The following is a 5,507-nucleotide window of genomic DNA, read 5'->3' as shown; positions in this document are numbered from 1 at the left end:
CTCTATGTTTACAGGCTTGTGGTGATGAACAATGTGCTCTAGGTGTAAAAAGAAATCTGTTTGGTACTGCCAATTTATTTTGTTTCGTCATGGTCAAAAAAATCCTGGCAAAGAATCGTGATTTCAATTCTAAGCTAAAAAATCAAGATTCATATTTTTTCCCCCGGAATCATGCAGGCCTAATTTCAAGCACTTAACCTGTTCTGACGAACTTCTAAGAACTAACACCAATGATGATCAAAAATCTTGTTTTAACATATACAGTATATATATATTTAACTTTTGTTATAATTGAATTTCCTTGTTTTCTCACAAAAACATGAAAACGTATGGTCATCGGTATGGTCATCTGATCATAAATGTGATCTCACAGGGGTAAATTGCAAATAAGAACCATAAATGATGTATATATCACTGGTAATTGAGCTAAAGTAAACATCTGTTAAGTATTTTTACATTAATTGTTATGTCTGTATTGATTTAAAAGCCTGATAATGTGGTGGGTCCACCAGACCCGGGACCACTGGCTGTGTAACAAAAATATGAACGCACAAAGGTTAAGTGGTGCACGTGTTTTGGAAGCAGGCTACTTCACCCATGTGATATAACGTGTTACCAATGGAGGGCACTAAAACCCAATCTACAAAGGTTATGGAAAACTGGGAACATTTTTACGCATGGAAATTCTTTATAAATCACTACTTTTACGAGGAATGTTGCAACCCTAAATTTCACTCTTTCACTTTTTCTTCCGTAACAGGTTTTATAAATGAGGTCCCAGGACTGAGTACCGGACCTTTGTCCACGTGAATACTCCTTGTTATTAACAGTATTGTGACGGGGCGCATGGCTACCTATTTTAGCCCTCAAAGGCAGACCTGGAATGATGCCTGTATGTATATTTTTTTTAGGGAGTTCATCATTTTATGTTAATGATCACAAGAATATTCACAACTGTTAACCTAGCCATTCCTCATTGTTAATGTGAATTGTGTATTGTGTAAATGTCTAGTAGATTAGATTCATTTTGGCTGTATGGAGCCTTTTAAACTGTCTGGTCACCTGAGCCACCCTTGCATTGCAGAGTTGGTATGATCCAATTGTAGGGGCGGGCTTCAGGCCTATATAGTCTGGCAGTTGAATTTGTTTTTGGGGAGAGCATGAGGAAAACTGAGGGTGTAGAACGTAAGTCTGTTAAATACCTTCAGAAATGACTTGCCTGTAGGTCATTAGGAAACCATGTATGTTTTTTGATATTGTGATCTTTAAGGCTCTCATGTCGATTACTTTTATTTTGTGAAAGTATTTTATTTTTCTTTCATTTTGATTTTGTTTGTGGTTCTTGTTGCCTCAGGGCTTTAGTTGGGAATATAAATAAAAATCCCATCTTTTTCCAACCACATCTCCGACTCATTCTGAGTGTTTTTCGCTGGCTCAACTACCGGCTACATCTACCTACAACAAGTATCACATACGCTGATGTGTATACCAAAATAGCCTATACATCATAATTTCTATTGAAAATCAGACATTCAGCACCCCTATATGGCTGAAGGATTTTTGTTTTTAAAACAGACGATTCAACTGTGAGTTTGACTTTTAAAATAAACTCTTCAGATCGTATCATTGAACTATTGATTATTTGGGGACACCACTACAAGATATACAGTATGTACTGTATGAATATAAAAATATCCACAAGACACATGCAATGATCATGTCAACAACTGCTGAATTAAGGTACTGATACCTTTTTTTGGTCCAATTTAGGAACTGTATATGTATATAGGCCTATGTTTACATCATACAATAAGTAAGCCTTTTGACTGTAGATTTTAAGTAAATTTTAAAGTCTGGTAAAATAACAAGCCCATAGAAATGTTTTGCTTACAGTAGAACAAACATGAAGCAGGCATCATGTTATATTTGAAAATAAGTTACTGTGGTCCTTTATTGCATCTCTTCTATTTTTTAACACCAATATTTGAATGAAAATATTGGGATGTACAGCATATTTCATTTTGGGTGTCTCCACTCCACTTATGCACCAACTATGAATGAAAATGTGCATTTTGTCCTAAGGATGGCACTAAATGGCCCGAAAATAAATGGGAAACATCCCCAAGGGAACATAAATGTTAACCGATATCTACGGTAGGTTTCATTAAAATCCAGCCATTAGTTTTCAATAAACAGTACCTTGTGATAGACCAAACTGTGGATCAAGTGAAGACTTGGACCGGATGGGGGTGCTCAACAAACATACAGCAGGCCAGCATGTAAAGGACTATCATACCCACAGCAAACTTAAAAAAATAATACAGTAGTTGCTGAGAAAGCTTGCCCTGATGCTAGCAGGGTGAAATGTTGGGTTAACTGGTGTGTCTGTTGGCTAAGACAAGTACGATTATAATTGCAATGGCTTGATTCAAGCCGGGGTCCTTCGTCGAATGTCATTCCCCCTCTTTCACTCTGCATTTCCTGTCTGTATCTCTACACTAACTGAATGAAGGCAGAAAATCGGTCATCCTCTGCTTTTATAAGAATAGAAGGATCATTAAGTATTATTTTGCTCTTGAAAAGCTCTGTTCTCCTGGGGCCTCATTTATCAACAGCGCGTAGAAAATGTTCTAAATTCTGTCATTTATCAAACGTTCGCAAGCCACTTGTACTCAGTCAATATGTTGTCATTCTTGATAAATCCCACTTGTTCTCAACGTCCATGCTTGTTCACGATTAGGCATTGGCATTCAGAAACTAATTATACTGTATATGGTAGTAACACCCTTTATCAACCATGTGAATGTGTTTTTTTTCCTCACCTCAATAATGGCAAAGAGAGCAAAGAAGAGGAACCTCTTGAACACAGAAATGGAGGTACTGATAGATGAGGTTGATTCCAACCATCAAATGTTGTTTGGTTCACTCGATGCGGGAGGTATTACAAACAAAAGAAAAATTCTGCGTGGGAGAAGGTCAGAAATATCATAACACGAATCCAGCAGTACTACTCGAAACCACTCTGTGCCCTCGCCAAGCAGATCAGCGTGATCTGTGAGTGCATCGTTTGCCAAGTCTTCCCATAACGCAAGATTGCACTATATTTACTGTATATTTACATTTGTCACAGCTGTCATTATATTAACTTGTCTGTTTAATGACTAATTGTTTTCTAATAAAAGGAAACACAAGACGTATGTGGATGTTAATTGTGTCATGCTTACTGTGACACTTTGAACCCTCATGTTGTCTTCATGTTTTCCCATCAGTGTTCTTGTTAATTACCCAAAATAACATGATTGATTCCACACAACGCTCTTCGGCAAGTACAAATCTCTACTTTCATTAATTTTGGGGTGTTTTATTTAATTTTATAGCATTTGAAAAAATAAATTGGTTTTGAAATAGTATTGAGTAAAAGTTGACATATTCCAGTTTGTGATTATCCATCAACATCCATTCCTTTCATTTTAGTCTAACTAATTCCTAATTTCTGCTTTTCTAACGCAAACATTAGATATAACTTCCTAAAAATGAGGTTTATTGACCATGAATTTCAAAAGTAACTGTAAAACTAAAGCTAATAAGTTAGTGTTACGATAAAAGTGACAAACATTGGAAAAAAGCATCAACGTGTTGAAAAAAGGGACACAAATGTAAGAAAAAGTGAAAAACATTGATTAAAAAGTGTTGATTTCCAATTTTGACGGGAAGACAACACAAGGGTTAAGTGCTTTTTATTTGCAGTAGCTATTCTACCACTAGATTCTGTTTGTAAGCATGGCCAGAGCTGTGCTTGTATTTAACACACACTCCTAAGTGTAGGTACATGTTGGTAAATTTCACACTTTGGTAGGCAACGTTCTTACACATTACATATTCACACATCTGTGCGTACGCACCGTTAATAAATGAGGCCACTGTTCTTTACTCAGATTTATACATGGTGACTCTATTGCCTACAAACTGCCCTCAACTACATCCTTGGGTATAAAAGGACAACTGAATTGTCCAGTATCCAGTTTCTGGGATTCTGTACATTAGGGTTTCTCTGTAGTCTCCCTGGTGTCTCTTCTCTGTTAAAGCTTTAGTGCGTAACTGTTTGATATTAGTGAACGCCCGTAACATTTAAGCCATTGCTAAATAAGTTGCTACAAAAGCTAATTAAGCTCCACACAACTCCCTCTGTTTTTCTCAGTATGGCTATGTTCAGAAGATTGTGGAGTCCACCGACCTTTCCCCACAGGAGAAATACATCTTTAGGAGTGTAAATTACATTTTTTGGGATGAATTTATCTTTACTTATTATGTGGTGGATTCATGGTAATGTATATATATTTTTCTTACTTTCAAATAATATATATCAAACAAACAACACATTTGGGCAGTAACTCTGAAGACCCCCTAGGGTCACGGACCCCCCACTTGAAGGGACGGACCATCTCCCTCTGGACTAGCGCATCAATGTTTTAACATTAAAGGCCTAAAATACTCTACACAAGAACATGTAGTAGTTATCAATCTTACTTTTGTTGTAATCTCCCTTATCCCCTAATCTCCTCATGTCATTAGCTACTTAAATTTGGCCTCTGTTGCAAAGAAGTTTGAGTGTAGCCTCAGCTTTAAGCAAAAGGCATGAATTCCTTAGTCATGTGTTTGATTTAATACTATTCAGTGAACAACATAACTGGGAAAATGTCAATGCAGTCGCTTCAATCATGGGGACATTCTGTATTTGGTACAAATGGGCGGATTGTGTCTAAAACAGGAAGCATTTTTAATGACTTAGGAAAATTCCAGTATCTTGTGATGCCCAGAGATGGAAGCAGCAGAGGTCAAGAAACAAGACTTTTTTGCGTCTCTGGTTGACTGTCAGAAAGGCATAGGGACATAATAAACCCCATGTCCTTTGAATCAGAGTCTATTTTGAACTTTCGAGTTAAAACATATACAGCCAGCCAAAGAAAACAATATGGGCATAACTTAAAGGTCCCATGACGTGGTGTTTTTTGAATGCTTATATATAGACTTTAATGGTCCCCTTATACTATATCTGAAGTCTCCCAAAATGTAGCCTTGGTGCAGAATTAAAGCCACTAGAGCCAGTCTCACAATAAGCTTTCCTTTGGACGTGCCATTTCTGTAGCTATTGAGGAGGAGAGTGTGTGTGTGGGGGGGGGGGGGGGGGGGGGGGGGGGGGGGGGGGGGGGGCAAGGTGGAGGGTATGACCTTGACCAACTGCCACTTCGCTTGTTTGAAAGCCCTGGGCTCACAAAGCAGAGAAAGGGGAGGTAATCTTGCCCCTTATGACCTCCTAAGGAGCAAGATTCCAGATCAGCCAATATGAGCTTTTATTTTTTCAAAGGCTGCCCTTGAAATGAAAGCTCAGATACCCAGGGCTCAGTTTACACCTATCACCATTTCTAGTCACTGGGAGACCATAGGCAGGCTGGGAGAACTCATATTAATGTTTAAAAAAAAAATGTCATGCCATGGGACCTTTAAAT

At 37.8% G+C, this 5,507-nt stretch overlaps 1 long non-coding RNA gene across 1 annotated transcript in view; it reads right to left on the bottom strand.

Moving 5' to 3' along the window:
* The window catches only part of LOC116693971 (uncharacterized), a 7,023-nt gene extending 6,294 nt beyond the window's left edge, over nt 1-729 (bottom strand). The window contains exons 1-2 of the long non-coding RNA XR_004333041.1: nt 645-729; nt 522-523 (exon numbers count right to left, since the gene is read on the bottom strand). This is a non-coding gene — a long non-coding RNA (uncharacterized LOC116693971). The remainder of the gene's footprint in view (nt 1-521; nt 524-644) is intronic.
* Nucleotides 730-5,507: the final 4,778 nt, after the last annotated feature.

Source organism: Etheostoma spectabile, chromosome 8 (assembly GCF_008692095.1).
Source record: "Etheostoma spectabile isolate EspeVRDwgs_2016 chromosome 8, UIUC_Espe_1.0, whole genome shotgun sequence".
NCBI classification, from domain to species: domain Eukaryota; kingdom Metazoa; phylum Chordata; class Actinopteri; order Perciformes; family Percidae; genus Etheostoma; species Etheostoma spectabile.
This window is presented reverse-complemented; position numbering and strand designations above follow the sequence as displayed.